Below are 25,441 nucleotides of genomic sequence, written 5' to 3' on the forward strand. Positions count from 1 at the left end.
CATATATACCAAAGGATACAATTAAAAAAAATGAACAAATATGAAAAGGACAAATCACATTGCAGAACAGAAGGGGGATGCGGGGGGGTGGGAAGGGGGAGGAAGGAAGGTAAGTGTCTGTGAATTGCTGATATTAAAGGTAGGGAGAGTGGGATGTTTGTGAGTTAATGGTATTACAGGTGATAATTGGGGAAACTGTCTTGGTAATGGGTGAGAAAGTTCAAAGTCTTGTTAAGTCCTTGGTGATAAGTGTCGAATTTTAACATGAATGACAGTTCAGAGGATTCCCTTTCAAGTGCAGATGTAAAAGGTCTTTGTAGCAGAATGCAGGTGGCTAAGTCATTTAGAGAGTGTCCTTTCTGGTTAAAGTGGCAAGAAACTGTTTTCTCTTTGTGATCTTGTCTGATATCTGTTTTGTGGGCATTAATCCTTTGGCGAAGTGTCTGAGATGTTTGTCCAATGTACATAGCAGACGGACACTTTCGGCACATGATAGCATAGATTATATTTCTGGATGCGCAGGAATATGTGTTCTTGATCTTATAACTTACTTGGTTAGGTCCAATAATGGTATCAGCAGAATGAATATGTGGACAAAGCTGGCAACGGGGTTTGTTGCAAGGGAAGGTACCAGGGTTGGTATTAGTGTGGTATGTCCTGTGGTGGTTGGTAAGAATCATCTTGAGGTTAGGTGGTTGTCTATAGGAGACTATGGGTCTGTCTCCCAGAGCCTCTTTGAGTATGGTATCCTGTTCCAATATAGGCTGTAGTTTATTGATAATGTGTTGGACAGGTTTTAGTTGGGGGTTGTAGGTGATGACAAGTGGTGTTCTATTGTTGGTTTTCTTGGGTCTGTCTTGAAGTAGATGGTTTCTAGGTATTCGTCTGGCTCTTTCAATTTGCTTTTTTATTTCTCTGGGTGGGTAGTTGAGATTTATAAATGCTTGGTAGAGATCCTGAAGCTTCTGGTCTCTGTCAGTGGGGTTAGAGCAGATGCGGTTGTATCGAAGGGCTTGGCTATAGACGATGGATCGTGTGGTGTGTTCTGGATGGGAGCTGGATGCATGTAGGTAACTGTATGAGTTACTCTTCTCAAACCCTTCGTAACCAATACCCCCAGCTATCTCCGAGACACTACTGACTTCCTAAGGAAACTACAAAACATCGATAACCTCCCCAATAATACCATCCTTGCCACCATGGATGTAGAAGCTCTATATACCAACATCCCACATGAAGACGGATTACAAACAATTAGAAACACTATCCCAGAGGACACTACTGCCAACCTGATAGCAGACCTATGTAACTTTGTTCTCACCCACAATTATTTCCAGTTTGAGAACAACTTATACCTCCAGATCAGCGGCACAGCCATGGGTACACGCATGGCCCCACAGTATGCTAACATCTTTATGGCTGACCTAGAACAACGTTTCCTCAACTCCCGTCCCCTTTCACCCCTCCTCTACCTACGGTACATCGATGACATCTTTATGATCTGGACACATGGCCAAGAAACACTGGAGATATTCCACAGAGATTTCAACAACCTACACCCCACCATCAACCTCAGCCTGGACCATTCTACACGAGAGATCCACTTCCTGGACACCACCGTACAAATCAACAATGGAAAATTAGACACCACTCTCTACAGAAAACCCACCGACTCATACAGTTACCTACATGCATCCAGCTCCCATCCAGAACACACCACACGATCCATCGTCTATAGCCAAGCCCTTCGATACAACCGCATCTGCTCTAACCCCACTGACAGAGACCAGAAGCTTCAGGATCTCTACCAAGCATTTATAAATCTCAACTACCCACCCAGAGAAATAAAAAAGCAAATTGAAAGAGCCAGACGAATACCTAGAAACCATCTACTTCAAGACAGACCCAAGAAAACCAACAATAGAACACCACTTGTCATCACCTACAACCCCCAACTAAAACCTGTCCAACACATTATCAATAAACTACAGCCTATATTGGAACAGGATACCATACTCAAAGAGGCTCTGGGAGACAGACCCATAGTCTCCTATAGACAACCACCTAACCTCAAGATGATTCTTACCAACCACCACAGGACATACCACACTAATACCAACCCTGGTACCTTCCCTTGCAACAAACCCCGTTGCCAGCTTTGTCCACATATTCATTCTGCTGATACCATTATTGGACCTAACCAAGTAAGTTATAAGATCAAGAACACATATTCCTGCGCATCCAGAAATATAATCTATGCTATCATGTGCCGAAAGTGTCCGTCTGCTATGTACATTGGACAAACATCTCAGACACTTCGCCAAAGGATTAATGCCCACAAAACAGATATCAGACAAGATCACAAAGAGAAAACAGTTTCTTGCCACTTTAACCAGAAAGGACACTCTCTAAATGACTTAGCCACCTGCATTCTGCTACAAAGACCTTTTACATCTGCACTTGAAAGGGAATCCTCTGAACTGTCATTCATGTTAAAATTCGACACTTATCACCAAGGACTTAACAAGACTTTGAACTTTCTCACCCATTACCAAGACAGTTTCCCCAATTATCACCTGTAATACCATTAACTCACAAACATCCCACTCTCCCTACCTTTAATATCAGCAATTCACAGACACTTACCTTCCTTCCTCCCCCTTCCCACCCCCCCGCATCCCCCTTCTGTTCTGCAATGTGATTTGTCCTTTTCATATTTGTTCATTTTTTTTAATTGTATCCTTTGGTATATATGGTTGTGACTACTTTCTTCCACTATTTGATCTGAGGAAGTGGGTCTGGCCCACGAAAGCTCATCATCTAATAAACCATCTTGTTAGTCTTTAAAGTGCTACATTGTCCTGCATTTTGCTTCAACTACCCCAGACTAACACGGCTACATTTCTATCACTATTCTACAGTACAATCAGTTATTTCAACATGTCAAAATGTCAAGCTGGAGGACTTCTTACTCCAACTCCTGTAACCCTCATTTTACAAGGAGTAAGAGAAGTTGGAGGAAGAGTGCACTTCCTCGGACTTCCTGCTGTGTAGACAGCACTAAATCTGAAATAAACTATTTCGATTTAAGCTATGCAATTGACATATCTCAAGATGAGTAGTTTATTTCAGCTTTAGGCCTGTTGTGTAGACATGTTCTCTGATGCCTAAAAGTAAAACCAGGTATACTAAACCTTTAGCATTTCACTTGGAGACAGACAACTCTGAAACAAACAGGAACAATTTTGAAAGCCCTATAACTATGCAAATTGCGTAGCTTATTTCGAGGTAATTTAGAAATAAAGTGCTATTCCAACAAATCTCTTAACCCCCATGGAGTAGTGCACCCGTTATTTTGAAATATATTTTGAAATAATGGGAAAGTTGAAAAACATGGAATTTCTATTTCGGAAAACTTCCAGTATCCCAAAATAGCCCCGCTGTCTATTCGTTGCCCAAGAGATTCTGACAAGGACAAGAAGAATTGTGTTCTAGGATGCATGCTCCAGAGAAGTCCCTGAATAGTACTAATTATTTTACAGGTTGACTGCTGTGGATTCTAGCAAAGAAATTATTTGTTCTTTCCAAAAACCCCATCATCAAGGGTGATGAAAAAAGACAAGGTTGTTTTGTGTCTTCCCTCCGGTAGTCCAGTGCCAGAGAACAAAAAGTATTTCGTGGTTGCTTTCCAATATGACTTTGTTCAAAAGATGATTATTCACTTTCTTAAAATTACTTGCTGCAGACCAAAATAAGGTTGGAAAATGAGATCTGCAAGGAAGGAATGTAAAGGGGAAAGTAAAGACTCTGAAAGGTCCTAGGTGCGAAGTCCTCAAATATTTTAAAAGAATAGAAAAGTATTTAAACTTCGGGATGCTTAACCAAACCACTGAACTTATGAAGGTCAATCACAATGGAAAACATGTTTTAAGTTTTTTGTATTATTCACGCATAAGACAAATGGAAAAGAACTGTAGTTATGGGAAAAGAAGTCTGGTCTTAAAATGTGTATTCAAATTGCAGAAAAATAACTGAAAACTGAGTCCATTATAGTAGGGAAGCATCTCAGTGTATTCTGTGTCTTTGTATCATCAATCAAAATGTTCCTCTTTACATTTATTTATTATACTTTGTATATTCAATATGGGTTATATGAAACTTTGCCAGAACTAGTGAGTATGACTTTCATTTGGACTGACCTCCCATCATAAGAAATATTCAATCTTCTTTAATGTATAAAAGGCTTAGCCATCATATAACCGTAAAACTAGTTCTATAGTAACAAGCATGGGCCAAGTCTCCCTTTTGTCCTAGAGCAGTGCTCACCAACCAGTAGATTGGGATATTTCTTTTTTATAAGGAGATATACCTCTCATATAGAGCTGGAAGGGACCTTTAGAGGTCATTGAGTCCAGTCCACTGCACTCAGGAGAGGACCACGTACCATCCCTGATAGCTTTACCCCAGATCTCTAAACAGCCCCCTCAAGGGTTGAACTCACAACTACAAAACCCAGAGATTTAGCAGGCCAATGTTCAAACCACTGAGCTATCCCTCCTGTTACAGCTGCTGACAGGTGATCCTGACAGGTTTGGCTGGAAGGCTATCAAGCACTGGCACTTCAGCTACTCCTCCCCACACTGTCATGCTGCTCCCGCCCCGAACCTCAGCACTGCCCCTGGGAGCCTCCTGCTTGCTGTGCAGGGTAAAAGAGCCAGATGTAGAGGGGCACTGATGTCACTGTTCCCCTCTCCTGCACCTCATCTTCAAAGAGGGTGGGGGCTCAGTGAAGGGGTGGAGCAGGAGCAGGGGCAGAGGCATGGCTTTGGAGAAAGGGGTGGAGCAAGGGTATTTGGGTTTGAGGTAGATCCTGGACTGACTTAAATTCAAAAAATGATCTTGTACTTAAAAAGAGAGTCTTAGGTTATGCCTAGAGTACAGAGTTTTTTGGAAAAAGTGGCCTTTTTTCGAAAAAACCTCACCTGCGTCTAGACTGCCATTGCGTTCTTTCAATATTAAATCGAAAGAATGTGGCAGTTTTTCGACAGTGGTAAGCCTGCTTTTACAAGGCAGAACGCCATGTTTCAAAAGAGCTCTTTCTAAAAAAGGCATTCTTGAACGTAAACAGGGCTTTTTTGAAAGACAGCATTGAGATTGCCTGGGTGCTCTCTTTTGAAAAAGCAAATCGCTTTTTTAAAAGTTTTATGGCTGTCTAGACGATCTCTTTCGAAAGAGGCTTTTTCAAAAGACCTCTTTCAAAACAGCCTCTTTTGAAAGAGGCTTGTAGTCTAGACGTACCCTTACTCACTCACTGAAACACCTTCAGTTATTTTTCTGCAATTTCAATACATACATAAATACATGAACACTGCTGTACATTTTCAGCAGACTTCAAGACTGACAGTGTGTCGAAACTACACCCCTCTGTTGGCAGAGAGATGTAAATTAGACATATCGAAAGTGCAAAGGAAGCCGGGATTTAAATATCCCGTACTTCATTTGCATAATGGCATCCACCGTTTTTTTTCCGAAATGGGGCTTTTCCAGGAGAATATGATCTTTTGAAACGGGGCATTTCTGTCAAAAATGCCCCTTCTAAACTACCATTTTTTTCGAAAAGCCCATTTCGAAATAAAGCGGCAGCCACCATTATACAAATGAAGCACGGGATATTTAAATCCCGGCTTCATTTGCATTTTCGATATGTCTAATTTTCATCCCTTTGCCAACATAGTTGAGACGTACCCTGAGTAAGAAGTTCAGCATTTTTTCTTTAATGTTTTATTAGGAGAAACCAATTGTATGGACTTCGGAAGCAGCTTTGCAATGTTTCAATTCCACACTAGCATTTGTTCACTCATCGTGCATTAAGAAGGGATAATGAGCCTTATGTTCTCCTCATTTACTTTAGTTATACTGCAACTCCCCTGACTTCACTTGAGTTACTACACTTATTCTGTGCTAAAAGTGTAAAGACTTTTCTCCTAAATATACCAACAGAAAAAAATTCTAAGCCTCTTACCATTTTATTTCTAAATTTTGCAATAATTAAAAAATATAATCAAACTTTTCACCCTAGGCAAAAAGACTTTACTCAAATAAAGTCTACAGTTTAAAATATGTATTACAATCCCACTGGCAGGTACTCTTCAGAAACAGTTGTTATTTAGAGTATCTGTCTGGGAAAAAAAGATTAAAAGATCAAGTTACTCTTCACTTCCAAACAAGTCAGGCCACAGCTGTACATCAGATTCTGAGCAACTGTTCCACATGCACACAACAAGGCTTCTGTCTTCCCACAGGGTTTACCCAGGTCATCTGCATGTGGCATGGATTAAAGCAGCACTAAAGCTCTATTATAAAGTAGGCTAAATAGTGAGTTTATACACATCACGCCTGTGCCACTGGTAAATTCCTCCATTTGACATTCTCATCTGAGGGGTTTCCATATACTGAATACAAAAAGTTCCACTGGGAAAAAAAATCAGAAGATGAAGTTTCATCCTGTGTATTTACAAGCTGCATTTAAATAAAGAGAAACAGGAGGATGAAGGCTGCTAATGGGTATTTCTGAGAAAAACCTGCAAAATGAGTGCAAAGGAATCAGCTATCCTCTGTGTTAAGGGAATTAAAGCTTTGTGCAGATTATACTGTTTTCTCCAGAAGTCACAGTCTCCGATTTTAAAAATATGATTTGGGGCAGCAATCTATTAAAATGGGATCAAGTTATCTTATAAAGCAACCTCTCACCACCCCTGGCATTACCCAGATGAACAGGGCGGATGTGTGGGAAGGGGTGGGACTTTAGTAACTTCAAGGGAATTCCCTGATCTACCCAGCAAGGCTCCACCAGCCAAGCCTTGCCTGCTGGGCACCAGAATACTGTGGAATTGCATTTAAGGTTGTAACCCAATTTCCCTCCTTCCTGTGGAACATCACAGCTGCTTACAAGATCCTGCTGAAACAGAACCCTGGAGACTAGGATGGGGGAGCTTCCAAATTCCCTTGCCTTCTTGTCATGGTACCTCCTCTCCAGTTGTTTCTCCTTTCTGTGTCAGATCTGTCTGTGAGGGGGGCGCTCCCACTTGCTTACTAGATAGGTTTCCAGTAACGAACAGAACCCCAATGCATTAGTAGCTTTATCATAAATTAAACTGTTAAAAAGGGCACACAGACAAAATAGCAACCCAGTTTAAACAGATGTATCTTTCTCAGGAACAACCTAATAACAGCAGAAACCTGGTTAGTAGGTTTCAGAACACAGAGTAAGTAGTTGGACACAGTTTAAAACATACTAAAACAATCCTTTACACTACTTCCTACCCCGATGGCTGTTGAGGACTAGCAGAGTTAACAATGTCCATGACCACGTGCGTGGGGAGAATCAAAACATAAGATACTGAAATGGATTATATACAGCAGCAGCAGACCCTGCACCTGGCATGGCACAGAGCCACCCACCCGATGTCCCCCAGCCCACCCCCTCTTCCTGGGACCAGGCTGGCGGCTCCCGGGAGCTTGCCCGGGACCGCAAGAGGCGGGCACCTTCCTGGGCTAGTGCAGACATCGTGGACCTCGTCCACGATCTCCGCACTAGGCACAGGAAAGTGGCCGTCTAGGGCAGGAGAGCTGCCAGCCTGGCCACCCAGGAGCAGGTGTGCATGAAAATCAAGGGGGTCCACTGAGACCCCCGACCCTGAGCCCTGAGCTTACAATGGCCGTCCTGGGTCAGACCAAAGGTCCATCTAGCCCAGTAGCCTGTCTGCCGACAGCGGCCAACCCTAGGGACCCTGGAGGGGATGGACCGAAGACAGTGACCAAGCCATTTGTCTCGTGCCATCCCTCTCCAGCCTTCCACAAACTTTGGGCAGGGACACCACTCCTACCCCCTGGCTAAGACTACTCCATGGACCCAGCCTCCATGACTTGATCTCACTTCCCTTTAAACTCTGTTCTAGTTCTAGCCTTCACAGCCTCCTGCAGCAAGCCTCTTAACTCTTTGCTTTGTGAAGAACAACTTTCTCTTACTAATTTGAAGCTTGCTACCCATTCCTTTCCTTTTGTGTCCTCTAGTCCTTCTTTATGGGAACTCATGAAGAACTTTTCTGTATGCACCATCTCCACCCAACCCCTGCTTTTAGAGACCTCTATCCTGTCCCCGCTCCATCTCCTCTTTTCTAAGCTGAAGAGTCCCAGTCTCTGTAGCCTCTCTTCATCTGAGACCTGTTCCCAACCCCTGATCATGTTAGTTGCCCTCCCCTCTTCCAGCCTTTCTCTTCCCCTCTCCCACCTCCTTTTCCCAGTCTCCCCCAGTTTTGTTCAATAAAGACAGAGTCAATGTTGGAAGAAACGTTATCTTTATTTTGTACATCAGGAAAGGGGGCTAGGGAAGGGTAAGTGGAAGGAGGTGAGGGAGGAATGGGGTATGAGCCCCCGAAGGGGAGGACTGAGCTGGCTCTGCGGGCTTCTGGGGGTGGAAGCTCTCCTGCAGCCCCCCAATTGTCTCCTCTCCCCAGATGGCAGCCTGCGGCAAGTGCAGCCGGGCTGATGGCCGAGTGGTGTGATGTGCCCAGTGTGGGCACTCCGAGCACTCCAAGCCAGGACTGGTTTTCAAGCGGGGCACCCCTGAGAACTGTCTGTCCGGGGTGGGGGTCGGGTCCCTTTAAGCACAGTCCTCGGCTAGCCTGAGACAGCATCTCCACGCTCTAAGTCCTCCTCTGATGCCCTGCTGGCACTGCTTCCGGCCATCCTTAAGCCCTGTTCAGGGTCCACTCAATGTGGACTTGCTAGTTCGAATTAGCGAAACGCTAATTCGAACTAGTTTTTAGTTCTAGACGTGTTAGTTCGAATTAGCTTAGTTCGAATTAACTAATTCGAACTAAGTTAGTTCGAACTAGCGCTGTAGTGTAGACATATCCACAGGGACACAGATCTTTGGACAGTGTGTGATCTCTTGTGCCATATTGAGTGAATAAAAACTCCAAAGGATGATTTCCGTGGTATCTCTGGAATCAAAGTGTCAGGACAGGTCTCATGCATGGGTCTTTAGCCTGGAGCCTGCAAAAGTTGCCTATTGTGACCCATATTTTCTCCATTTGATTCTGAAAGATTTTACAGCATCCGTGAGTCAGATTTTTCTGTGGAGACTTTCCAGAGCCATCTTCCATACTCAAAATTATAGGCCAGAAATTTGTCTTCACATCCTCTGCCATTATCATGTGGAACTCCTTGTCATTTTCAGTATCTGGGACCTCCCTTCTAGGCCAGGAATGGAACAAGATATCAGCATTCTGGCTGGAGCAGCTAGGTTAGTAACACAAGTCAGACTGGAAATCCATTAGTTGAGCTGCCCATCTCTGTTCAGTTGCTCCCATATTGGCAGTATACAAATATCTCATTGGGTTATGGTCTGTGAAAACAGTACATTTTTGGTACAGCAAATCACCTCTGAATTTTTCAGTCACCACTCACTTCATGACAAGCAATGTCAACTTGAACACTCCATGGATTAGCTGGTATAGGCCAATTAACCTAAGCCTAAGTCTTTTTCTCATCTATTTGGACAGCTTAAGCCATAATTGTGTGTCATAGGAATTGAACTTCCTTCCTCAACAAATATTTGCTATGCTTCAGTTTGAGGCCAGGCCCTTTTAACTTGAAAAACACAGTGTCCAACTTCTCCAAGTGGATAGAATCACAGAAATGTAGGGCTGGATAGGACCTCGAGAAGTCCTGTGCTGAGGCAGGATCAAGTAAACAAAGATCATCCCTGCCAAATGTTAGTCTAACTGGTCTTAAAAACCTCCAGTGGTGGTGATTCCACAACTTTCTTGGGAAGCTTATTCCAGAGTTTAACTACTCTTATAGTTAGAAGTTCCCTAATATCTTCTTAGTTCCCTAATACAATATCCAGCCTAAATCTCCCCTGCTGCAGTTTAAACCCATTACTTCTTGTCCTCTCATCAGTGGACATGGAGAACTATTGATCATTACCCCATTTGTAACAACCCTTGACATACTGGAAGACTGTCTTCAGTCTTCTTTTCTCAAGACTGAACATGCCCAATTGTTGTAACTTTCCTCGTAGATCAGGCGTTCCAAGTCTTTTATCCTTTTTATTGCTGTCCTCTAGACTCTTTCCTGTTTGTTCACATCTTTCTTAAAGTGTAGCAACAAAACCAGGGCATATTACTCCATCTGAGGACTAAGGAAAGATGATTAAGTCAACCGGATTCATAATCTAGTCATCAAACAGTATGTCGGAGAATTAATCCAGTGCACCAAACAGTAAGAATCAACTCTATTTCAGCATTATCATCTACCCAGAATCCATATATTATAGCAGTGGTCACCAACCAGTAGATTGGGATCTACTGGTTGATCTTGGAGCCTCTGACACGTGATCCTGACTGGTTTGACTAAGAGGCTATCAAGTGCCTAAACTACAGCTGTCCCTCCCCCTACTGCAGCACACCTCCTGTCCTTTGCCTTGGAGCTGTCTCCCCCACCCCTGGGGGGCCTCCTGCTTGCTGTGCAGGGCAGGGGAGGAAGAAGAGGGGCATTGAGGTCAAGGTGCCCCCTCTCCCACTCCATATTCTATCGCCACAGAGTAGAGTGGGAGGCACTACAGGACTTGGGATGGCGTTTACTGGCTGCTTTTGGGAGTGGTGCAGGGCCAGGGAAGGGGTGAGCCTGCCTTAGCCTCACTGCACCACCAACCAGGAATCACCTGCGGTAAGCAGGGCCCACCCTACCCAGTCATGAACCCCCTCTTGCATCTCATGCTCCTGCCCTAGCCCCAAGCACCCCTGCATCCAAACACCATCCCAGACCCTGCACCTAGAACCCCCTCCGGCACCCCAACTGCCTGCCCCAAATTCAGCTCAGAGCCCCTCTCACACTCTAAATCCCTTAATCCAAGACAAGAGCCTGCACCTAACCCTCTGCCCCAGTCTGGTGAAAGTGAGGGAGGATGGCGGAGGGAGGATGGAGTGAGCAGGGGCGGGGCATTGGAGAAGAGGCACAAAGGAGCCGGGGCAAGGGTATTAGGTTTGAGGTAGATCTTGGATTGCACTTAAATTCAAAAAGTGATCTCATGCTTAAAAAGGTTGGAGACCACTGTTCTACAGTCAAAAACTTTAAAGCTAAATGCTGTTTTTTAAAGTTCTGTAACTAATGAGTTGCAAATAAATGTGGTCAGTGCTGTAAAACAATCACTTTGGATCTAAATTTATTGTTATACATATAATTATCATTACTTAGCATTGTGTCCCCTTAGTTTAATTCTGTTTAAAAAAGAGAATCATTGAAACAGTAAAATGCCATTCTATGATCTTTGCTTTTCATAGTAATACAATGAGATATTTGCTCCTCTATTTTTATGTAATCTCCAAATATAGAGACATCCCTCTTTTAAGTGACAATGACTTTAAAGATGTTAATAGTGATGTTTTACATAAAGGGGCTCTTATGCCCAAATGGTAATTATATGGGTAATTAAACCCACTGCATAATAATGGTGCTCTGTGGCCTGCAGAACATTCCTCAATCATAGTGCATACAAAGCTCGCAGGCATCATTCACATACTGTTTCTAATAGAGAGGGCAAGCCCAGCTTTTAGAGAAAGTCTGGCATAGTTCTAAAACAAGCAATTTTTAAAAAATGTTAAGATCCTGTTCTTGAAGTCTGTCTCCCATAGAATAAAAACAAACTGTCTAGCTTACCTCCATAATTAGCAAACCTTTATTTTCCTAAGTTATTCAGCTGTGCTAGGTCACAGTGATCACTTTTCCAGGATAAAGTCTCAGAGGGAAAGCCGTGTTAGTTAGGGTTACCAGATGATTTCAAAAAAAGTACTGGACACACTTGATCTCAGATGGGGGGAGAGGGAGGCTGGGAGGGGAGCGAGGCTGGCCGGAAGGTCAGGGGGAGCGGGGCTGGCCAGGGGAAAATGGGGGGGGCGAACAGCCAGCGGGAAGCTGGCCGGGAGGGAATTGGGGGAGAACGGAGCTGGCCAGGGGGGAACTGGCCGGTGGGGAGCGGGGCTGGCTGGGAGGGGGGGTCGAGGGGAGCGGGGCTAGCTAAGGGAGATCGGGGGAAGGAACTGGCTGGCAGGAAGCAGAGCTGGCCGGGAGGGAGCTGGGGGGTATGGGGCTGGAAAGAGGAGGAGCAGGGGAGGGGAACCGGCCGGCAGGGAGCGGGGCTGGCCCAGGCACACCCAGATCCTGGGGTGCTTCCCGTTCCACGCTCGGTCCTGGCGGGAAGCTCGGGCTAGTCTGGCTCCAGGGAATCCATCCCAGCCAAGCCCCACCCCTCCCTCTCTACTGTGTAGTTGCGTACTGCCTGACTGGTAGACACACTCACACAGTGTCAGTGTGTCTACCAGTCAGGCAGTACGCAACTATGTACTGATATTCATGATAACAATAAAACTTACTTAATTAGAAAATACCAGACATTTATAAGTCCGGTATTTTCTCAATTTGTTTCCCAGACAGAAAGCTCATATACCAGACTGTTCGGTTCAAAACTGGACACCTGGCAACTATAGTGTTAGTCTGTATCTGCAAAAACAATGCAGAGTCCCGTGGCACCTTACAGTATGTCTACACTGCATTCCTCTTTCAAGAGAGGAATGCAAATGCGGCTGAGCGAAATTGCAAATGAAGCACGGATTTGAATTTCCCGTGCTTCGTTTGCATAATTGCATCCGGGCGCTATTCCGAAATACCTTATTTCGAAAAAAGAAACGTTGTCTAGACGTGGTTATTTCGAAAGAAAACCCTTCTTTCGAAATTACCCTTACTCCTTATAAAATTAGGTTTGAGGGTAATTTCAAAAGAAGGGTTTTCTTCTGTGCCAAAGAATAAATGGACACAAACCAGACATCAAGAAAGATAACATACATTAACCAGTAGGAGAACACTTTAACCTTCCTGGACGATCAGTAATAGATTTAAATAGAGCCATCCTACTAAAAAAAAAAAAAAAACCTTCAAAACCAAATTACAAAGAGAAACAACAGAGCTGCAATCCATTTTCAAATGTAACACAATCAGATTAAGGCTGAATAAGAATTTAGATAGGTTCTCTCACTACAATGGCAATTTTCCCTCTCTTGATATCCACACCTCTCCATCAACTGTTCGGAGTGAGCAGTTTGACTGAATTGGCCTTATTAACACTGGTCCTACACTTGATAAGTAACTCCCTTCTTTTGTTATACTAGTACTTATTTTATTTATATATCCCTGCCTCTGTAATTTCCATTCCAGTTCATCTGAAGAAGTGTTTTTTACTCACAAAATCTTATGATCTAATAAATTTGATAATATCTAAGGTGCCAGAAGAGTCCTTGTTTTTCCAGGAAGATTTCTTCTAATCAATAGAAATAATTTCTTATGCCGACAGCCTTGTCTCTTTCTGGCCCTGGCTGGGTGCAATCTTTACAGTTCTATGAACTTACTTCTTTCCACTGAAAAGACTGTCCAAAACATATATTTAAAGCCTTAGGGAGGAGCTAGTGGGGAGTCTGATTCTGCCCTATTTATTCCCTGAAATCAAATCCCTCCCAGTGCTTCTCATGGAGCTGTATTATTCTGCAGTGTCCTCAGTGCTATGAGTGCATAGTGCTAACCAAGGAAAACCTCACAAAGCAGTGAGCAAACATGGTTTTTATTGTCTATGAATCACAGTTATAAAAATGTCTGATTTAGTCATAGCACTTAATAATGATATCTTGAAAAGAGTTATTTGCAAATTAAAGTACTCTCCCCATATAGATCCTGATTACCCAATCATTACATTAGTGAGCAATTACAGATATAAGTAATGACTTTGAAGTCAACAGTGTACATGTGATCATTCATCCCTGTGAGTAAGAATAAGCAATGGTGTTGCAGGGATGTAATACTGAAAATAAATTTGTGCTTTGTTTTTGCTGTTTTATATAAATAACAGAATAATCTTCTACCAAGGCTCTTATGCTATGCATTTAACATTTAAATACTAGTACATCTATTACAACATTTTAGTAACACTTTTGACAACAAAAGAAAAAAAATACAATCTGCATTCCTTAACTGAATCTGTGTTGACACAACTACTATAAGCATAAGTAATTGTGGTCATGGTCTCTGCCAAGAGCATATAAAAAAGAAAAACAAAAAGGCCTAAAGATAAAGAACTGAATAAACAGGATAGGTTATTTAATGTGCTTCTATTAGCAATTGTAAATTCTTTTTTTCTTTTTTGTACTTCAAGTGTCTCCCAAAATCAAGTACTCATAAGAGTAAAAAAGTATGTCATAAATTAAATGCAGTAATTTGCATCCATGGAATCTCTTTACAACTCTTAATTTAAAACATTATTCCACAGTACCATCAATATACAATGCAAAATATAGGTAGACCATAAGCCACCTTGTGGAAGCTTAACACCTTATGCTTTAGTCTTATATAGTAGTGGAAAATAAAATGTAAAAAACACCCGCAACACCAAATCAAAATCTTCTTGAGAATCATGTTACCTTTGAGCTAACATGGGTAAACATGTTTCAAAAGAGGTGAAAATCAGAGCTGGACCACATGATCCAATTAAAGGCAGTGAAATGATCAAGTATGATTCCTCTTATTTATGGAGTAAGGCCAAAATCCTGCCCCCAGATCCCCGCCTGAGAAACTCAGCTGGATGCTGGGGAGCATTGTCAGGGAATAGCAAGAAGAATCCTTCCCCAAAGGCAGTGGAGGAGGAACAGTTGTTTTTAAACAAATACATTTCTAATTGAAGGACTTTCCACTCCAGCTGTCTTATCCTAATTTTTAAATAGGCTTACAGTGGATGACGCAAGTCTGCTGCCTCTGGGGGCCACAGCTACCAAAGTCTACAAGTATTCTGGGACTTTGCTTTTTTTTCTTGAGTCTTGTAATTCTGGCACATGATCATGACTGTTTTAGAAAGGAGTTTTATGTCAAGGGCCAAATACTGCCCACAAATATGAGTGCGTACAACTCTTATTTAAGTTTTATTAGTGTAACATACAAGTACTTGTGGGAAGAATTTCACCCAAACTTTGAACTAGTGTTTATGGAGTATTCATATAGCAGCTTACAAAAAACATACACAAGCACTGCCTTAGTTATGTTACTATAAACAGTTTAACTGCTGTAGACTTCACCTCTTGATGTTTTTTACATAAGACTACTTCCAATGTATTAGTTTCCTTGGGGCTACCAAGCTTAGTTTGACTATTGGCTTCAGTAGGCTCTGATGCCAGCCAGCTATGCATAATGGCTTCTTTGTCTAGTTGTCACATGAACAGTTTTATGTTACGATTATTGTCACTCCAGGCTTAAACAGGAAGGCATGCTTTCAAACAAATCATCCACTTCGTGGGCTCTCTTTGTCAGCAGCCCTGTGCTCAGAACTATTTTACTCCATAGTTTATTAGGACAGCTGATTACTAAAACTTTGAGAATAAATTTTCAAAATCTCTAGTCTAATTCAACCAATTCTTAATTTTATCCACCTGTCTCAAAAACAAAAAGTCATGAATTAGCCAGCATTTAAATAATGATGTATCATCTAAATGCAAGGAAGAATCAAAACCCAATTCAAGTGTTAAACCATACAGATAATTAAAAAAATATACTGCAGGGGAAATAAAGATCTGAATGAAAGTAACAGAAATAAAATTTAGAGATGAATTTGACCATCATTACCACTGTAGCACATATGATTGAAAGCATCCCTCCTCCATTATTCTGAAAGCACTTCAAAAATTTAGCCACAATGGGGAGACAAGCACAGAATTACAGCCACAAAATTGTACCTCTTTGTTTTACCAGTTTCATTCTTACCATGATTTACGTACCACTAATTAGAGCAGGCCTGGGCAAAATACGGCCCATGGGCTGGATCGGGCCTGCCAAGCCACCAGATCCCGTCTGCGGACACAGTGGGGAGCCCCAGGCAGGCTCCCCACTTTCCTTGACCCCCGCACGCCACTCAGAAATGCCGCTATGGCCGGGGTAGGCAATTATTGCCCAGAGGTCACTTCAAAAATTTTGGAAGTAGCCCCGGGCCACCCTGGAAGGGGCAGGGCCTAAACAGGAAAGGGCGGGACTACCCCACTCCCAGACGATGACTGGTCTTAGGGAGCCCCTTTGCCCCCCCTTCTCATTAGGCACCTATGCCCTGGAAGAGACTTGGCATGCCTGCCCACCCCCAGGCCAATAAAGGCCTGGGGGTGGGGGAGCGCGGGAAGCCTCCTCCTGCCCTGCGAGGAGCATGTGGCACTCTGAAGTGCTGTGGGCTACTCGCAGGACTGGAGCAGGGCGAAGGAAGCTTCATGCAGCTCCCCCGCCCCCAAGCGCTGATTGGCCTGGGGCGGAGTAACGCGTGAAGCCTCCTCTGCTCTCCCCCTCGCCATGTGAGCAGTGCGCGGTTCTTCAAAGCACCACGTACTCCTGGCAGGGCAGGAGGAGGCTTCGCTCACTCTCCCATCCCCAGCCAATTAAGGATTGGAAGCACCATGTGCTGCTCACAGGGCGGGGGCAGAGTGTAGAAGGCTTTGGGCACTGCACTGCCCCGAGGCCCTACTTGGCTTGGGGGCGGGGGAGCAGCAGGGCCTCTGCGGAATGGATCCACCCACTTGGCACTATGAGGTGTTTTTTCTTTAAACTGTAACTCAGGAGAGGAAGAGGAAAAGCTTTAGGAGCTGCTCCCACCCCCAGCACAATCCCATTGGCCGGTTTCTGGCCAGAACCTAGCCAATGGGAGCTGCCTGTTTCAATAACACTGCTCTACAGCCAAAATGCTTCTGAAATAAATGTAGTCAAACTTTACTAATTCTGGGTCACTGAGAACAAAAATGATGCTTAAAATTGTTGCTTGGCTCTAGTTTTCAAGATATGCTATTGGGTCAGTATATACGACCCTTGACTTGCGAATGGCGGAGGATAAGTGAGTTATAAAGGGGAAGGGATCTCAATTTAAACCAGAAATTACTAAAATACATCTTTGACTGGATCTATGAATAAATCTATGACTGGGTTTGGACAGTACTTGCTTTTTAGGCAAAACAATGAATGATGCAATCTGAAGCTGGTATTGCGTCATACATGATATGAATTGCATCATGTTATTCCAAGAAGTAATGGATGTTTTGCTGCATAATGGCAATGTTTTGCCATCAATTCCAGTTGGTCATGTAGTCCATATGAAGGAAACCTATGACAACATGAAACAACTTTTGAGGTGCATAAACTATGACCAACATCAGTGGCAGCTTTGTGGCGATCTGAAGGTTGTTGCTCTCTTGCTTGGTCTGCAGACTGGATACACAAAGTACTGCTGTTTTCTCTGCAAATGGGATAGTCGTGCAAGAGATTCCCACTACATCAAGATAGATTGGCCACTCCGACAGTCATTGGAGCCTGGGAGGAAAAGTGTTCAGCATCCACCACTTGTTGAATCAAGGAAGATTTTGTTACCACCCTTACACATCAAGCTGGGTCTGATGAAGAACTTTGTCAAAGCCATGGACAAAACACAAGCAGCTTTCAAGTACCTCCGTGGAAAATTTTCAAGTTTAAGTGAAGCTAAGATAAAGGAAGGTGTCTTTGTTGGTCCTCAGATTCGTGAACTTCTTCAAGATGATGCATTTGACCATGCACTGCGTGGCAAGGAAAAAAACAGTATGGAAAGCCTTCCAGTTAGTGGCAATACATTTTCTCGGAAACAACAAGGCAGACAACTACAGGTTGTTGGTGGAAAACCTCCTCAAGGCATACAAAAGCCTTAGTTGCAACATGTCACTAAAGATACATTTTTTGCACTCTCATCTAGATTTTTTTCCATTGAACTGCGGAGCAGTGAGCGACGAGCACGGCGAGCGATTTCACCAGAAGATTGCAACAATGGAGAAACGCTATCAGGGCAAATGGAGCCCATCAATGCTTGCAGACTATTGCTGGACAGTGACAAGAGATGCTCCATTTAATGAATACAAGAGACAAGCCAAGAAGCGCCGAGCAGACACTGAATAGGACTAAACTATGTACATAATAGTTTTTTGCCTTTTGTTTCATAATACATTTTATTTATATAACCCTTTTGCTGATTTTTCAAGTGTTACATAAACAGGACAGGTGAAATATTATCATGTAAAGCAACCATAAACATATGAAAAGACCTAGGTTTACAATTTATGATTAAAACTCTACTATCTACACAATATACATAGACGTAAAATGTAAAAACTTAAGTATCTTGGAAACAGTAGCCAAGCAGTTGTTTTAATTGTCATATTTGAATTCAGCACATCAAAATACATAATAAATAGCACATTTTATCTCTGAAGCAGATGACTTCTAAAAAATTGTAGACCAGTGTAACAGGCAACCACCACCACAAGGTTCTCCAGAACACATGGCTCCAGCCTGTGCGGGGTCGGGGCAGGCAGCAGTGTTCCTTCTAAACTGCGCAGCAACCCAGCTTCCCAGGTGATTAATCAGCCCTGCCCAATCAGAGGTTCAGGGCTCCATGCACAGGGAACACTGGCAGGCAGGGAGGCTGATTCAGGAACGGGTTGCTGGCTGGTAAGTCTTTGGCCAGACTGCACCTCTGGCACCCCAGCTCCTCCCTTCCCCATCCCTCTGCTCCCCACTCCTGTCCCCTTCTCCATGTACCCAAATCCTCAGCCCCCGTCCTGCACCCATATCTAGCACCCCATCTCCTGCCTCAGATCACAGTCCCCTCCTGCCCTAGCTCACAACCCAAATCCCTGCACCCCCTCCTGTACCCCAATTCCCAGCCCTAGGTCACAATCCAACCCCCTGCGCCCCAGTTCAGTGCCCCAGGTCACAACTGCCTCCTTCACCCAAACTCCCTTCCTTACCCCCAACCTCCCTTCTGCACCCAACCTGCCTCCCAAGCCCCGCATCTCTTCCATTACTATTATGGAAGAGTGTAGCCCTCAACTATTTCCAAATTCTTGAAGTGACTCCCCATAAAAAATTATTGCCCACCCCTGAATTAGAGTTTCAGGTGATACATAGGCTTTTGGATTTAGTTAATTTAAAAACAATATTTTGGAAAGAAAACACATAGCTCAGCTACACAGCTCCAGCATCTTAGAGAAAATCAGGATGATAAAGCTTATATTGATTTTTATCAAGAAAGATATAGCTTAGTTTTGTGGTGACACCAATGCAAGTGTTGCCAAATTCTCTAAGATATAAATCTATCAAATTCCCTTGTGGATAGCTAATAAGTCTATAGTAGAGTCTGTGACATGCTAGATGGTAGACAAACAACAACCATAAAGAAATCATTCCCATTTATGCTGCTATTGCATTGAAATCAATGAGACTTCATTATGGAATAAATGTCAGCCTTTACAAGACTAGAATTTTCTTTTCAGGACTGAGACCTAAAATGTTAGGGACTAGACATTGATACCCTTACTCACTTTCTGAAGTAACTTACTCTGGAAGTAGTACAACTGAAGTCAATAGCACTACTAGTAGAGTAAAGATGCTCTTCAATTAGAGCAAGTGTAATATAAACTAGCCCAAAGAGCGATGAGGGTACTCAGCAGACAGAGTTCCAAGTTCTTAAAAGACCTCTCCAAGAAATATTAATTATTCCAACTCCAATGGTAAAATGTTTGCAACAACAATATATGTGTTTATTGTTTCCTGAGTTTAAACCAATAGTAAAATAATTATTCAATTTCCAGCCCAGCTTCTACCCACCTCACTCCACTGAAAAGGCTCTCATCGGTCTCTAAATACCTCTTCCTGGCCAAATCTCAGAATCAATACTTGTCTAGCCTCGTCCTCCTTGATCTGCCAGTTGCCTCCACAGCACTGATGACACTCTTCTTGAAATTTTTCCCTCCCACAGCATCCATGGCTCAGTCCTGTCTTGGCTCTTTTTCTACATTTCTAGTTGCTTCTCCAGCAAGTCACTTGGAGAATTTGCCCCTTCATCCTCCAGTTTTCAATGTGGGTAAATAAGTACTTGATCCCTTTCTCTTCTCCCTCTTACACTTTACATCTGGGCATCTCATCTGCAGACACAAATACATCTACAATGTCTATGCTGACAATTCACAGGTCTACCTCTTCACTTCAGATGTGTTTCTTTCTGTCCACTCTAAAATCTTGGCCTGTCTTTCTGACCTCCTTTTGAGGATATCCAGCTATTAGCTCAATTTCAATATGACAAAAAACTGAGCTTGTAATCTTTTTCTCCTAAACTGTCTCTACTCCTTCCTTTGTGCATCACTACAGAGTGTATTCCCATCCTCCTTCCTGGAAATTGGGTGCCACCTTTGAAGTCAGCTGTCACAAGTTCCTTATTTCCACACTGGATCTATATACCTTGCCAATACTTTCTGCCTATATTGCTAAGGTATGACTGTGCCTATTCCTCTACACCACTAAAACGGTCATCTAGGATCTTATCACCTCACATCTCTACCACTACGACATATTTTTTTCTAGCTTGAAAAATAAAATCTTGCCCCCACTTGTATTAATTGAGAATGTTCCCGAAAAAAAGAGTTCTCTTAATTCTTAATTTTCACTATGTCGCCTCCACATTTTGTGTTTCTACCCTGGCTACCCTTTCTCTATCATATCACACACAAACTATTTGTCTTCACTATTTGCCTTTCACGTGTCTCTCTTTCCTCATAAGTTAACCAGATTTTTTACTCCTGAGTCCAGTTGGCCAGTGATGCCAGCCTTCATCAGTCTCTTGTTATATTTTCAAACGAACTTTTTCCCATGCTGCCTCTCACACTTGGGAGGACTTCCCTGTAGAGACCTGCAAAGCCACATCAGTCATGCAAACCAAGACTGTCTCATTGTTTGCTTATACTCGCCCATCGGTCTGCCCATATCCACTTGTCATCTTAAATGTACATTGCAAGCTCTTTGGGGCAGTGTTTGTAAAATGCCTACCACAATAAGGTCCTCATCTGAGGCTTCTGGATGCTACCGCAATACAAATGAAAAGCAACAACATACACTCATATTGAGCTTTGCACTTTCTAGCTGCTTCACAATTATTGATTAATGATTCTTCCTAGTACTCCCTATTAATTTAATGATTAAAAATTAGATAGAATTAGAATAATTCCTATTTTACAGTTAGAGAAACTAAGGGAAGGATTAAATGTCTTGCTTGAAGTCACACACTGAATCAATGATAGAACCAGGTTGCAATTTCTGATGTCCACTCCTACGCGCATTCATCTAGAGACCACTGCCTCACACATTTAGAGAGTTCAAAATTATTGTTTCAGTGCATATTATGGATCAATTTCTTTGTTGATTAGATATGAAACAGGTAAATTATTCAAATTAAATTGTTACAAGAGCTGCAACTAGACATGCCTGTCTAAATTTTAGCCTTAAGTTGATTTGTACATCTCACAGACTGAACCACCTGCAGTCCTTAATAGATATTTCATCTGAATAAAGGCCATATAATTTGCATAGATTTACTAACAGAAATACTGACACAATTAATCAAACTGTGTCAGCAAAGCCAATTGCCCTCCTGGAACAGTATCCCTATTTTTCTGACAAGATGGCTGTAATAGATACCAATAGTCTCAATTAATTGGAAAACCATCTTAACTAATTTCTAAGATTTTGTCACATATACAAACACTCTGCATTTCATAAATGATATACAATGAATATATTGAACATGTATTTTGTAATGTTTTGTATAGCAACATAAACTATCTTAACTAATTTCTAAGATTTCATCACATATACAAGCACTCTGCATTTTTCCCAACAGCAGCTTAGTTTCCATTAAAAAGGACATCTGATAATGCCTATACAGGTTGAACCTCTCTTGTCTGGCATCTTCAGGATTTGACCAGTCCCAAACCAGAGAATTTGCTCAACCATGGGAGGTCAGTGTTGTCTAGCAGCATTACCAACACTTCCACGGCTCTTAGACGACATTGAGGAGTAAATCAGAGCTAAATAACAGCACAGAACACTGAGAGCCAGGACTGGTGGCTGTAAACAAACCTTAGCACGCCTCTTCCATCTGAGATTCCGCCCCTTCTGGGGGCCTGGAGCCAAGCACTCGGACCCACATGCACACACATTGCCCAGAACCTGGTAAAGTCTGTCACCAGTCCTGGTTCTGTCCCATACTGCACTTCAAGAAGAATGCACATACATAATTATGTATGCTTTCTTCCTGAGTTTTGTTTTTGGACACAACTGCCTTTCAGGGTTATTTACAGTGAAACTGAGGTCTAAACCCAGCATTCTGTTTCAGTCTCATACTAGATATGCCACTGCTCAGTCAATGCTTCTTTAAGTACAAGTCAACAATAATTAAATTACTCTTCTCAAAACTGATTTTTAGTTGCATTTGTTGTTGAATGCTAACATTTTCCTAAAATTATTGTTGGCTTTTCTTCCAAGCTATTTTATATTGCCAAACATAATTGAAAGTCTCACTAAATTTAGTATACAATCTCTTTTATACCGTGCTTTGATGATAAACTCTGAGTAAAGATTTTAGACCTTCAGTAAAGTGAAGGGATTATAGGCCAAAAGTAGATACCGAATATAGAAAAAAACATTAATATAGTGAATGGCATAGGGACCAAATTTATATTCCTATTACAAGGAAGCATCTTACAATTAGTAGAAACATCTTTGAAGAATTCCTAAGATTCCAGACTACTTTGTGTTCTAAATTCATTCTAGGAAATTCATCTATTGGCTGTTCTGAAGATAGAATTTTGTATTATATTGTCAATTTGTATGTTAATTCCAGCTGAAATGTAACTAAGGGTTGGCAGAAACAAAAACAGGAAAAAATGCTTACAGGATATCCCATTAGTGAAAATCTTTATGCAGACACTCCTATACATAGACAAGTTACAAAGCAGGTGTTCATATTCAAAATCAGAACCAGACAGTTTACAGCCTTTTATGCCCCAATCTCTCTTCCTGTTGGACAATATTTTCAGAATTATTGTTAGAAATTAAATTAGTTCAGAAGTTCTCAACTGGGGGTCATGACCCCTTAGGCTGTTAGACTCCACCACAAAACCCTGCTTTACTTTCAGCATTTATGATAACATTAAATATATAAATGTTTTTAATTTATAAAGGGGGTTGCACTCAGAAACTTGCTGTGTGAAAAGGGTCACCAATACAAGAAGTTTGAGAACTACTGAATTAGATGCTCATAAAAAGAGGCATTTGGAAATGTTTTCTTTTCCCTTGTTCAGGCATAGCTCAAATATGTCAGACAAAAGGAGCCCAGCCAACGTTTAAGAGCCTTCAAAGAAAAATCTAAACCTTCTTTAAGGAATAGTTCTCCTGCTACCTATGTGCTCTGCCAATCATAGGCTTTGATCCTGCACTGAAGTAAATAGTTTTCACTGACTTGCATGAGTGCAAAATCAAGTCCCCCAGGAGAGAGAGTAGGAGGGTGCTATAAAGACTTAAAGAAGGAAAGCCAGGGATGTTTGGACTGGCATCCCTATTTGCCAGTTCATCCAGAAGTGATAACCTGTTGATTACTTTATAAAGTTATTGGTTTCCAAGGAATAATTTTGAAAGCAAAAGTACAATGGAAAAAAGTTACTCTATGTAGAGGAAACATTTAAATGTTATTTTACTGCTTCGAGTTAGAAAAATTCTGTCTAACAATCTAGCTCAACTGGATGTGTGTGGATTATAGAAGTCAGTTTCATTGCTTGTTTAAAATAACTGTCTAAAACAAAATGTTCTGTATATTAAACTATTTCACCTGATGTGGGTACTAAAAGGTACATTATCTACAAAGATGAAATACAATATTTTTTTTAAATGTCCATGCATACAAATATTAAAACAAGAGGCATCCCCATATGCAATTAGTTACCAAATCACGAAAAATAAACGCTTCTGGCTGTACTCAGTCTAGAAAAGAAAAAGAACACAGCCACTACAAAGAACAAACACGGTCAGTCAAACCAATGTTTACCGAGAACCCGTCTCCAAGGTTTCCACAAACTCGGATTCGGGAGCCCCCCAAAAGTGGGGAATGGCAGGGTGCAATGTAAACATCGCACTTTAAATCCACAGCTGATCCTGTCCTGGAGTATCGAGAACAAGTGGCGCTGCACCTCCCCTGCTTCAGGGGACCTGGCGAACATTAACGCAGCCAAGCCTGCAAACATGGAGTAACTCATAGAAGAAAAGTTGGGGTGGGGGGTGTTCCAAAGTTGCCGGAGCAAAAGACAAGCGCACCCCTGCGTAACATATTCCCTTTCGGACCGGAACGCGGAGTCGAAAAGCGGCTGCAAACCATCCAAGGCGCTTTGCTCGCGGGATGAAACTCCCGCTGAGACCCGCTTCCTTCTCCACAACGCACCCCAAAGAAATGCAAAGCGGGGCGACGGCTGAAATCCCAGCCCAGCCTAAGCCAATTTGGGGGGATTTTTCCCTACAAAAGCAATACTATGGGGGCTTTTCCCGCGCTCCCAGCCTGGGGCAGCGCTCTGCTGAGGGGCAAGATCCCCCCCACCTCTGGCCAGGGGAGCAAGCAGAGCACCAGGCCTTTGTCAGGCGTCCTTACCTGCCCCAGCGATGCTGAGCTGCACCCCAGCAGCGTCCTTCGTCCTCAAGGCTGCGCGCACCCCCCGGCAGGGCAGCGGCTGCACCGGGGCTTAGCCTACAGCCGGCTGCTCCAGGGAGCGCCAGCCAGCCTAGGGATTTGGCCCCAGGGGGCGGGAGGCTGGAGGACTAGTTCCCCTCCCCGCCGCACAGCGGGGGTGAGGGCCGGGATGGGGAGAGCCGGAGCGGGAGCTGGGCTGCGGCGAGCGCTGGGACAGTCACTGAGGCGCTTCCCCGCCGCCGCCTGCTGCTCCTGGCACGACGCGCGAGTGCCCCGCCGCCGCCCCCGCTGTCCCGGGCGGGCTCCTAGAACCTGCTGCTCCCCCGCGCGGCTGCCTTCGCCTCCCTCTGCGACACCGCAGCGCGCCTCGGCCAATGGCAAGTGCCCCGCCGCGCTCCGACAGAGGCGGGGGAGGGAAAGGGGGGCCCCAGCCCAGGAGATGGGCCAGACGGGGTGGCTGGCTCCAGCCTCGCTGGGACAGACACGCGCCCCCTGCTGGGGCAATCCCCGCCTGCCCCGGGGCAAGGAGCGGCCCGGAGCCGGGGGACACGCGCGCACAGGCAGGGCAGAGCAAGGCAACCAGCTGTCGTAGGTGCAACGGGCCTGCTCAACTGCGCTTTGCACGGGCCAGGGGCTGCTGCCCGAAGCAAGCTGGAGCAGCCTGAAACTCCAATGCTCGGCCCAGCCCAGAGGGCCCCTCCCCTCCTTCGAAGATTGCAAGGATGCCCCACACCTGCCTGCTTGCTCAGACCATTAAGACCCACTTGCAGTGGCAATATGCCA

At 43.5% G+C, this 25,441-nt stretch overlaps 1 protein-coding gene across 2 annotated transcripts in view; it reads right to left on the minus strand.

Moving 5' to 3' along the window:
• MEGF10 (multiple EGF like domains 10) overlaps positions 1–24,994 on the minus strand; it is a 176,538-nt gene extending 151,544 nt beyond the window's left edge. The window contains exon 1 of one of the 2 annotated variants that reach the window (XM_006130122.4): positions 24,620–24,994. The gene's annotated coding sequence lies outside the window, so the exon portion shown is untranslated. Of the gene's footprint in view, positions 1–24,025; positions 24,131–24,619 lie in introns of those variants that run through there. The other variant, XM_075931920.1, reaches the window with a different exon arrangement.
• Positions 24,995–25,441: the final 447 nt, after the last annotated feature.

The sequence above is a fragment of the Pelodiscus sinensis genome, chromosome 6 (genome assembly GCF_049634645.1).
Source record: "Pelodiscus sinensis isolate JC-2024 chromosome 6, ASM4963464v1, whole genome shotgun sequence".
In the NCBI taxonomy this organism is placed as follows: Eukaryota; Metazoa; Chordata; order Testudines; family Trionychidae; genus Pelodiscus; species Pelodiscus sinensis.